Here is an 11,067-nt window from a genome sequence, read left to right as displayed (position 1 = left end):
AAACGGCGCACACGCCAGCGGTGCATGTTTTCCAATTCTACAACTCCTGTTCTCTCGATTAAAGCATGTTTCGATTGCCTGGGCTTTAATTAACGACCCCTCAGGGCGCCGCAAAAGTCGCTGGGCGCGCTTCTTCCGCGCAGGCAGATCAAGGCTCTTTCGCAGCCAGCTCCAAAACCAAGAGGGTCAGGCCAACTAACATTTCACTGAAACGTTTGCCAGGGCCTCGTCGCTGCTCCTTCGGCCCTCTCACTTGGACGGAAAGGGCTGTTAAAAGGGTTACAACCCGAGCGGTAGACCTCGTGCCGACCTTTTCGGCCGCGCCGCGTCGGGGTTTTGGCGCTGGCGTCGCCACCGTTCGTTGCACGAAAACGGAAATTGCACCATCGCGTAGCTCGAAGAATAAGCTTTGCAACGAGTGGTCTCACGACGCCGTGAGGACTTTTTTCTGCCCGCCAGCGAGCGGCGGAGGAGCAAGAACCACGCCTGGGACACTGAAAAGTCGCGTTCGCCATGTTAATCGGCTTGCAGCTGACCTTTCCTTATTATCACGTGAAATTCACGCATACCATAGTGTTTCTGTGGCTCGCAGTAAAAAAAAACGTTAGCTCAGCATGGCGAGACGATTTGCTACCTCTCCACAGCCCGAGAAGCATTTGTAAGCAAGTGAGAACGTGCAATGACGAAAAACGTATCTTGGATGCCCCCTAAATGATTTACTAAACGGCGCACATGCCAGCGGCGCATGTTTTCCAATTCTACAACTCCTGTTCTCTCGATTGAACCGCCTTTCGACGATCCTAGGGCTTAATTACTACACCAGAGCGAGCGCAAATGCACCGTGAACGATATATGAAGGACATGCTTGGAAAGCGAAACCTAAACAAACCGAAACAGAATCGGAACCATCGGGAGAGAGAGAGAGAATAACTTTATTGTGTGCCCGGTGGGAAAAGGAAGAGGTTGGAGATCCTCCTCGGTCCTCTTCCCCTTTTGTGGCGCGAAAAGCGCGCCTGGAAAGCAAAATAATGAATTCACAAAGAAAAAAAAAAGCCAACACGCTGATGATGATGGTGTGTTCGCGCATTCTAGCGTGGGTTTAGTGAAGCAGTGTTTGATTACATTACGAATATGCCAAGTAGAGGGCGCCGCGCACTGCAGCCATTTTGTTAAGTTTTTATGATTTTGTTTGTTGTGATTTATTGATTTCATTTTTTTTTTCATTCCTTTGCTTTTTATGCTGAATATGTGATTTTTTGTTTGTGTTTTCATTTCTTTGCTTTTTATGCTGAATATGTAATTTTTTGTTTGTATTTTCATTCCTTTGCTTTTGTTGCTGAATATGTGATTTTTTGTTTGTATTTTCATTCCTTTGCTTTTTATGCTGAATTTCTGCTTTTTTATTGTATTGTCATTATTTAGGTTTGCGCGCGCGCTTTGCGTGGCAATATTCTCCATATAGTTGTTTGAAAAATTTCTGCGCGGCCCCTGCTGGGGTTTGGTTAACCAAGCCGCTCCTGCCGGCCGGCCCCCTCCCTCACACACAAAAAAAAAACACACACACCCACTCCGCTTGGCGCCTAGCAGTGTACCCTCAGCTTAGCAAGTGAAACTGAAAGCTACACCAGTGAGCTTAACTACCCTTAATTTAAGCTAGCGGCCATTATTATTATTATTTCTAAATTAAGCTAACCAGACCTGTCCCAATTAGGCTGAAATTCGGAGGCTGCAGCTGCCTCCTCCAATAGCCCCTGTTCAGTTGCAGCACAGTGCTCAATTACAATTAATTGCTGCTACAAGACCCTGGCCCCCCCAACTAGGCCAATTCTGCTATTTTGATTATTTGATTAACAACAATACGAGCGCAAACTGCAACAATTTAACAGCAGAGAACCGTTATGCTCCAGTACAGGTTGTTTATCTTTTTGACAACTATGCAATATGAGCTCATATTAAAGGAGCAGTAGCAACACCCGCGCCCTGCCGACTGCACGAGCACCACGTGCAAGCGACTGAACAGGGGGCAATTTTTTTCCTGATCTACACACGCAAACATGTCTCAACCTGCACTGAAAGAAACACAAACAGCAGCACCCACAACACTCAGAACACTCACCATCCTCTTCGCTCGCAAAAGCAGCAGCTCGATACAAGTGAACGAACAATAGTGCGTGTTTGCGTTACACTGTGGTGCGCCGCGAAGATGAACTTTGCGACACTCACAAGCCCGCGTTTAAACAAGTAGCAGCAGCAGCAAGCGTCGTCAAAATTCACCATCGCGAAGCACCCATAAGAGAAACATTTTGCCCTATTGAAAATGTGGAGTTGATGGAATCCATCAAACATCAACATGGTGGATTATGGTAATGGCATTAATGATGGCATGACGGCATATGACTGCATGCTGGCAAGGTGATGGATGAGGGCATGCTGGTAGACGTCGGTACGGCGGTAGCTGACGGCATGCGTCGGTAGCTGACGGCAATGGTAGCGTCGATGCTGGCAGGTTGAGTGACGGGATGACGGCAGATATACGAAATTGGACAAAAATGATGACGACATGAAAAGGAAAGGTGGTATGTATTGCTAATTAAAAACTGGTTTCATTTCTCGCGAATAAATTTATGAAACAAGATTTTCAGCAAATAAGTAAGCTTGCCTATGTGTTTTGCTCTGTCCATTCATGTCGTGATCATTTTTCTGCTATCCTGCTACAATGCTCTGAAAACTTATCAACCATTTTATGAGAGCTTAGAGGTGTGTGCTGGGGTGCTTAAAAATATTACACAAAACAAACTTGGTTTTAACGTTGAATATATTATCATTAAATATTAAATATGGTGACTATCTTCGAACAGGTGGGCAGCTGAAAAAAAAAACTGAGTTACACACTAAAGCTTATACAATCCAGATCAACTCAAAACAAATGTATATTCACATTTCACATACCTCCTTAAACATTCTGAGATGGTCACTTGCTTCTGCCATTCCTCTTTGCCATAAAAATAGAAAGCCTGGAGAAAAAGAATATTTTCAGCAAATTAAGTGGAAACCATCCTGGTAGGACTCCCTTCAGGTCATGGAAGGGTGCTCTTGACCGGAACTGCTCTAAAAGGCATCGCATGGTGGCAATGCCTTTCCCGGGAAAGGATTTTAGTAAGATGCAAGCATGCATGCATGCAACCGAGAATTTCAAGAGAACATGCGTTAGCAGCAGGTGGGAAAGAAGCAAACCACCCTCGTCTAGAATTCTACGCTCAAAGCGCAGCCAGCGAATACCAGGCTCAAGAAAATGTAGCTTCAGGCGAGTGTGTTGAAGGTTAGGAACACGTTAAAGGGACACTGAAGTGATTTGTAAACAATGCGAGATTACGAGCGCCAACTGTAGTCCGGAGTCCCTGGGCCCTGTTTCGACCACTCGGTGTGCGTTTACGCGAATTTATTTAGTAGAAAAATCAATTCGAAAATGCTGTCCTCCTCCCTTTACGCTCGCCCATTTTCTGTGGTGTTTTCGTGTGACGTCAGCAGGAGAGGAGCTGACAATTGGCTGCGCTACTAAACGGCTCGCCGACCTTCCGCGACCGAGTCAGTCGGCCCACCGTTTAGTCCGCCGGCCGCCGACGGGTCGTCGCAATTCGTTCGATCAGTTGAAACTAAGCCACAACACGTTTGGGAATGGAAGAATGCGCCTTTCTTTACTTCGTTAGTTTGTACACTGACGAAGTGCGCTGCTTGTGCGCTGCACAAGCGCACATGCGACGCTTCGCTGACTGGTACGCCAGTAGGAAAATATAAGGCCTCTTGAAGGGGGAGAACAGTGAGCGAAGTCAATATAGGTACTAAGGAAATAAAATCAACTGATATTTTTACCGTACAGCGTAAAACTAGGGTGTGGGAAGCACTTTTTTGCGCTGGGCGAACAAGCAGAGCGGTCAGGAGCACGACTACGCATCTGCGAACGCTTTCCTGTCTACGAAATGCAATTGCTAGACGTGAGCTATTGTGGAAACTCGGGGGACGCTTACTGCACGAGCGCAATACAACAAATAGTCACCTAAGCTGCTTGAAATGCTAAAACTCAATAAAAGTGTAAACTGGTTATACATTATATACCTGATATTTTTCATTGCCGCCACCGGCCCTCTGTGGCCTAGTCGTCTGGTGCTCTAGGTAGGTCACCGCAAGTGTTTTGCCAGTCACAAGTTCGAATCGCCGCGGGTACATGCTTTTTTTTATGTGTTAACTTTTTCGTTTTTCGCCAATGTTTTCTATACTGAGTTCACCTTTTTTTTGGGCCACAACGTTCATTGCTCCACGAACTAGTCCACAGAACTCGCGCAGGCTGGCACTGCCGCGCTAGCGAGTTCTCGTTGGCGTGCTGTTGCCATAAGCACCGACAGCTTGCGGGCAGTGGGCACAGGCCAGAATCAACAGACCCTTGGCCTGGTGCGAACACGCTTTTTACGATACAGGCATGAGCGAGGCAAGCTCCAATTATGAGGGAAAAGCGCATGCATTTGAGCGTCTGCGGGGACGCGGAGGGCGTTCATGCACTGCGTAGGCCTCAGATAGTGAATGCTACGATTCCAAGCTGTCCGGGGAGGCTTATCTTATGCATTTTACAGCCGACAACATGGCAGAAGCGTGGTACTACGATAACTGGGATATTGAGAATGCCCATCCAACGACGCCATCGAATGACACACATGTTGTTTTACAGACCGAAACCGAAACCGAAACTTGTTTGATTGCTAACCTTTGGCATCGTCCAATCACGGCGCCCCCTCCTCCTAACGTCACATCTTAGTTTGTGCGGCCGCCGCAAACAGCGCATGGTAGTTTTTCTTCTTTCGCGCTTTGTAAAATAATTACCGACTTGTCAACCGGATAAACGATGAAAAGTGTGCTAATTTGAGCCAGTCTACACAGTGCAAGCAAAAACGGGAGCTTGACAAATTCACTTCAGTGTCCCTTTAAATTGAAAAGTGAAGAAGGCCAGATGACAGTAACCTGGTTGGCTGCATTGAAGCGACGAAAAGGAACGCACACAGTCTTGAGATGAAAGTGCAGACTAAACGAACGCTTGCAAAAACTTCAGCAAACTTGTGATGAATTTAGAGAAAGTTTAATACTATGAGGACAACCGAGCTGTGCAAGAACTAAAGACCCTTTCGGAAGCCGCACAAGAAGGAGAACGGGTGTGCCAAATTTGCCATGGAAGAGATTATCAATGTGATAAGGCGCGCTGACTAGACAGGAACCCACGTTGCGGCAAAGTGTTGTGGAAGGCGACTTCTTGTAAAGGATACGAGCATGTGAGGGGCAAAAAACTGCTGAAGCTGCCGTGTCAAAGCACACTAAAAATCTTGTCGGACCTTCTGCAAGAGACTCGAGTAATAAACCTAATAAAGGAACGGCTTCAAGTGGAGGGACAAAGCTTGCGGTCACTAAAAGAACCATACTGCAGCCTGATTACTGACGAAATATCAATACAGGAAAAAGTAATTTATGGCTGCCAAGTCGACATATTTTCGGCCTTGATATAAGCTGTGAACCTTGAACCGGCGGTGCCACTGAAATAGCCTGCAGGCTCCTTTGGTTTGTCTTGCGGGGGCTTTTCACGGCTGACGTTATCCCCTTAGGGTATTTTTTACTGGGAACATGAAGCATGACCGGCTCCGTAACCTGAATTTTAGTGTGCTCGACTGTGTAAGAGGTGGGGTTCTTCATTATCCGTATTGTCACAAACAGCCACCAGACAAACAGCGCCATGTTTCTAGGCATGTCGGTTGACAACACACTACAGCATCAGCATGTTTTGCTACATCCAGTGCGGTTCCTTTTATTTGACCAAACCACCTCATTAGGAACCTTAGAACAAATTTTCTAGAGAGAGAGAGGGGGATGTTTGATGGAATGCAGAAAGTTAGGGACTGTTTTGTTCTCAAGGCCCTCTTTAAGATCCAATAAAAGTTGTCACTTGTGAACCCAGTTTGGCTCCTAAGCTGATCGCACATTGAGCCAAACCTGGAAAAAATTAAGCTGTCCCACGCCACCTTGATATTTTCGCCTATCGTCATCAGCAGCCCGAAGTTCCTTCAGAAAAAGCCCAAAGGTCACGAACACGCTACAGAATCGAAAATTCCAGTAAAACAAGCTGAATAGTGCAATCCCATGTTAAGGACAATGCATCTACTCCACGTAAATATGTGATTGCAGCCTGTTCAGCAAGGTGTCTCAAGTGAAGCATGACAAAGCGCAATAACACAACAGCCGAACCAAGAACTGTAGCGCGGATGGCTGATTGTGTGGCCGCTTTCCGAATTGACGCCACCGCATCACTGATAGCGTGCACCACAGGCGACGCGGCGGAGGAAAAGAGAGCTATCGTTCTCACAGGCGGAGAAGAGCATTCGGCGGGCTGCACCAAGAGGGGGATATCAAGCAGCTGTGTCACTTCTAAATGTTGCATCATGTGCATCCTAGTTCTCTTTTTTACTAAGAACTCCCATCTTCGTGCTTGTGTTTCAGCAGTCCAATGTACAATGGCAGCAAAGGTTCATGTTAAACAATACATAAAGACGTTAAATACAATACATCCAAATTCACTGATTCCAAACTCGGAGAGCAATGAATTGCTGAAATGAAGAAGCCGACATGCTTATATATACAGTGCTATTGGAAGACCAAAGCACTGCACTCTCGGTCAAATTAGACAAGTTCTGGTAACTGAATTTCACAGTGCACGTCATAGCATTGCACTACAATTGTATAGAACTAGGTGCTCATCTATTGTAACCAACCTGAAAAACAGCCAGTGACATCTGATGAGAGGTCCATCCAGATAGGTCCATCCACCAAGTAGGGCATGCCAGCTGATCTCCACTGCAAGGTGTAACAGTCAGTAGCCTGCAAGATAGAAGTGAGTGGCAAACAACAAGCAAGTTGCATTAGCCTTAATCCTTCAAAGTTCTAAATGCGATATTAAGGTTGTGGGGACCAGGGTTCCGGCCGCAAGGCTAGCTCGGCTGAACTCCGCCACGGACCGCCGACCGGCAGAGAGCAGCAAGGAACACACAAACACAACGAAACGGCCAAACACTCGTTTATTGGCGTGCCACCAATAACGTAGCCGACTCTCGCTCGTCCCGACCCAACCGTCCGGCGAGGATCAGGAGGCAGGCGCAAGGGGGTACACAAAGGAAGATGGGGGGAAGCCGGATCTCCGGTACTCACGTCTCTCCTCATTGCCCGCTGGGACCCAAGAGGCCCTTCCTCCGTCCCGCGCACCGAGACCGGCCCCCCGGGGTCCCGAAGAGCCGGTCACGTGACGAGCGACGGCCACGCCACCGCCGCCGCGACGGGAGCGCCGCTCCGCCGAGGAGAGAGAAGGAGCCTTCCCCCCTCGCATCGGCGGCGGGCGGCGAGGAATGGGAAGCGCGCCAAGACTCTGGGTTCCCACAAGGTGTCGAGCAAGGTGTTCTTCATACTCTAAACGAAAATATGAGAACGTTAAAATACCACGTTACCTGGATGTAAGTATGGCCGAAGTGACTATCGCAGCATAGTGACAATGTCAACGATCAAGCTTCTAACTCAATTCTCGCTTTGGAAGTAGATGCCGTTCATTACGACCACTTCATGTATGCGTAAAAAGGTGCCGAGATGAGCTCTCTCATTGCTATACGGCAAATTGCCTCCACGATTCTGTGACAAAGCGCAGACCTAAATGATGATAACGTTGCCTTAACAATTAGGGAGTGCCTAGCATTCCGTCCAGCCGGAATGCTAAAAACTGCTAAAGTTCCGTCCAGACTGAACGCCAAATCAAAACCAGCCGATTAGCCGCCATTTCTTATTCTGGGATTTGGTGTAGTGGTTCCGCGGCTGACTACGAACGTTGTAGGCCCTGGTTCGATTCTCGCACCGTTTTTTTGTGTGTATGTGGCCGTGGTTAGCGTTTTGTAATAGAAAACTTCCCGCCCACTTTACAATTCACGCGATGAGAGCAGTCGGTCTTGGTTTTTTACTCAAGCGGCCGAGCCGCTCCCGCTCGCTGGAGCCAAGGCCAACGTAGCCATCGCCAGTTACACCCGATCTCCTCTAATTATTACCAGTGATTAATAATTAACTGTGACTCTGGCTAGTCAGTGAGCGGAAGCGGTTTGGCCGGTTAGGTAAAAATCAAGACCGACTGCTCTCGTTGAAATATTGTGAAGCGGGCGTCGGGTGGCGGCTTGGAGATCTGTCCAGATTGAGCTAGAGTTAGTTCGATCATCTGTAATTATTAATAATGATTAATAATTATCAGTGATTCTGGCTAGTCAGTGAGCGGTAGCGGTTTGGCCGGATGGGTACAAATCAAGAAAGACTGTTCTCAACGCGAGTTGTGTTTCCTCCGGACGGAACTTTAGTGACAGTTGCCGTTCCGTCTAGACAGAACGCTAGACACAGCCTAACAATTCTGCCAAAGGAGGCTGGAAAGGCTGTGATGAACTGCTGAACAACAATACAAGTGAAGCAATTTTTTTTGTTTCTGAAGTCTCTTCTAGGTGATTGCAGCTTAAAACAGGTTCAATTCTCCTTCCCACGCAGTGCTTGAAGCCCACATGATGTGTTGGTGCATGTTTTCAGCTGGTACCGTCAATACCATGGCATAAATTTTTTTCCTTCAAAACATGAATCTAATTAGTCCTTAATAATGGCCGCGATGTCTTAGGGAAGCATAGGGAACCAGATTTAAGGTTGTGCTCACATTGACATCAAAGCCATTGAAACGATTTTCAAAAATGACACACATTGGTATAGGCCACAAAATTTGAAACATGACAATATTGCATTACTGCCAATAATGACAATAGCCAGTGCTTAAAAAATTATTGCGATGAGAAAGAGGTTATCCTCTTCTGAAAAATTAAGAAAAACTTTCAGTGTGATCTAACCATTTAGAAAAGGCTGTTCTCCCATCTATTCTCTCGCGGCATATTTTCTAGAACTATATTTATTTACATCAAGTCGTGTTTTTAACAGACTTTGTTTGCTGTGCAATTATGTACACAAGCTACTAGAAAGACACCTTCGGCCTTAACCAGTCCAGAGGAGACCCACTTTTTTTTTTAAGCATTTGCTCTTGTGCGGGGTGCACTCATCCACAGAATGAGAGCCCAATAAAAAATTTAACTGAGCAACACGCGTGGCCGCGAATTATTCGGAGACGGTAGTGAATGTTGCAGTGCTTAAACGCTCCCCATGCGCGGCCAGCATTGCTTATTTCTCTGCACCAGACGCACGATACGCATGTAGTTTCGACGTGGTAGCAAATTCGGGTTGAATGAACGTTTTTGGTGCTACTGATACACATTCACAAACATATATGCGATTATCGAGCGATTGGAATACTTAAACATTCACTGCACATGCGGGGCTTGCGAGTGTGACGCCAATTTCAGCCATCGTACCCTCAATCCGAACGCAGAGAGCCTTGTTTGTACCAGTGCACTTTACTGAGTGACCGCTTTGAAAAATGACAATCCCTGCAGTGTAGTGTAGACTGCTATGTGCCTCGGCTAAAAGCTACCTAAAGCGTACCACTCCAGTCCAGGTACGAAAAATGATGCGAAGAACAATTTGCAATTCCTTAATAAGAACCAAAAAAAAAACTTGCGAACTCAACCTGGAGCGGTCGACCGCGCGTATTGGCGATCGGTTGTTGCGAGCAACAAACCGTTTAGCCAACGTAGCAGTATGATCCTACTTCGCTCAACAAAAAGCCTACAAACGGCACAAACAATAGGGCTCTTTGATTTACAGACTCGAATTCACCGCGGATATTCCGCCGGAGTCCGAGGATTCCCCGAAGCCATAAGGATACACAAGAAAATCGAATGCCTGACTGCTTTCAGGGAATCAGCTGTGAGTCCGGGACTGTAAATCGAACAGCCCTACTGTTTCTAGTCCCGCACACAATATCCGCGGTCGAAAGGCAGATCTATGTAACCCTCAAAATCAGTCGCTGTCAAAAAACATTAGGGCTAACCGACGACGCAAACGTCTAACACGGAACGGAAAAGCCCTGCCCTGTTAAATACACAAGTAAAGTGCAAAAAGTTGACTAGTCACTTACCTTAAATCACAGGCGACATATCTTCGTACAAACAATAACCCGATGTCTTCAAAACAACCACAACAAAGCCACTCGACAAGCGCGTTCAACTCCACCGTCTCGGCGGCCAGGAAGAAAGGAATGCGACGGCGTGATGGCGTGGCGATGTTGCTGGATGGAGCAGTGGAGTACTGAGGCCGGGGTTTCGGTTTCGGCTGTGCCTTGGTGTTTTCGTAACGCAGTTCATACACGGCGCGAAGGGAACAAAATGCGTCGAAACAAATTCTGGCTTGAACATAGACACATAAAGCAGCGTAAATAGAAAGATCAGGTTGCCATACCCAGCAAAAAGTTGAGTTTGTTGGGCTATCCTGTATATGAGCGCTTGAGTTGTGGAATAAACCTCCGACATCACTTTGGGGGAAATCACTTTTGGATAAAAACTACCAAGAACAGGCACATTTTTCGTTTAAAAAATCATATCGTGCTGTCAGCAAAAAAAAAAACCAGACCACTGGAGGATCGAACCACCAACCTTTGCAACAAAAAACGAGTGCGTTACCACTGCACCACCACAACAAACGCGATCTACGCCCGAACAAGTGCCATTTATTTGGTTTGTCAATCTGAATCGCCCATGAATGCACAAATATTGTGAGTTATGTTTACTGCTTCTCGTATATAACCCATTCCGGCAGTCATACCGCTTCTTGGGCACGCACCGGTCTCCAAACCGAGGCTCACCTTGAGCCGTGTAGCCACCTATCTCAACCTGAAAGAGATATCGCACATCCCAATTCTCCTCGACGAAAGCCAACGTAGCTATGAGTGAAATGGCATAGAGTGAAATGGCATGCGCGCCCGGAATTAAAATTATGTTGTGTAATAATACCGTGCTTGGATCTGTCTCACGGCAGCTGATTACAACTAAGTAGGATCGGCGAAGCGCTAGACCCGTAGTCTGC

The 11,067-nt window shown here is 46.9% G+C and overlaps 1 long non-coding RNA gene across 1 annotated transcript; it reads right to left on the bottom strand.

The window, feature by feature from the left end:
* Positions 1 to 2,842: 2,842 nt before the first annotated feature.
* On the bottom strand, positions 2,843 to 10,223 carry LOC144152353 (uncharacterized). The gene is made up of 4 exons (XR_013319148.1): positions 10,124 to 10,223; positions 7,237 to 7,491; positions 6,804 to 6,909; positions 2,843 to 3,014 (listed from the first exon to the last, which is right to left on the bottom strand). It is a non-coding gene; the product is annotated as an uncharacterized LOC144152353 (long non-coding RNA).
* Positions 10,224 to 11,067: the final 844 nt, after the last annotated feature.

The sequence above is a fragment of the Haemaphysalis longicornis genome, unplaced genomic scaffold, assembly GCF_048455015.1.
Source record: "Haemaphysalis longicornis isolate Haplotype H1 unplaced genomic scaffold, Haemaphysalis longicornis Haplotype H1 scaffold_9, whole genome shotgun sequence".
In the NCBI taxonomy this organism is placed as follows: domain Eukaryota; kingdom Metazoa; phylum Arthropoda; class Arachnida; order Ixodida; family Ixodidae; genus Haemaphysalis; species Haemaphysalis longicornis.
Note: the sequence above shows the minus strand (reverse complement) of the source record. Positions and strands in the feature narration are given on the sequence as shown.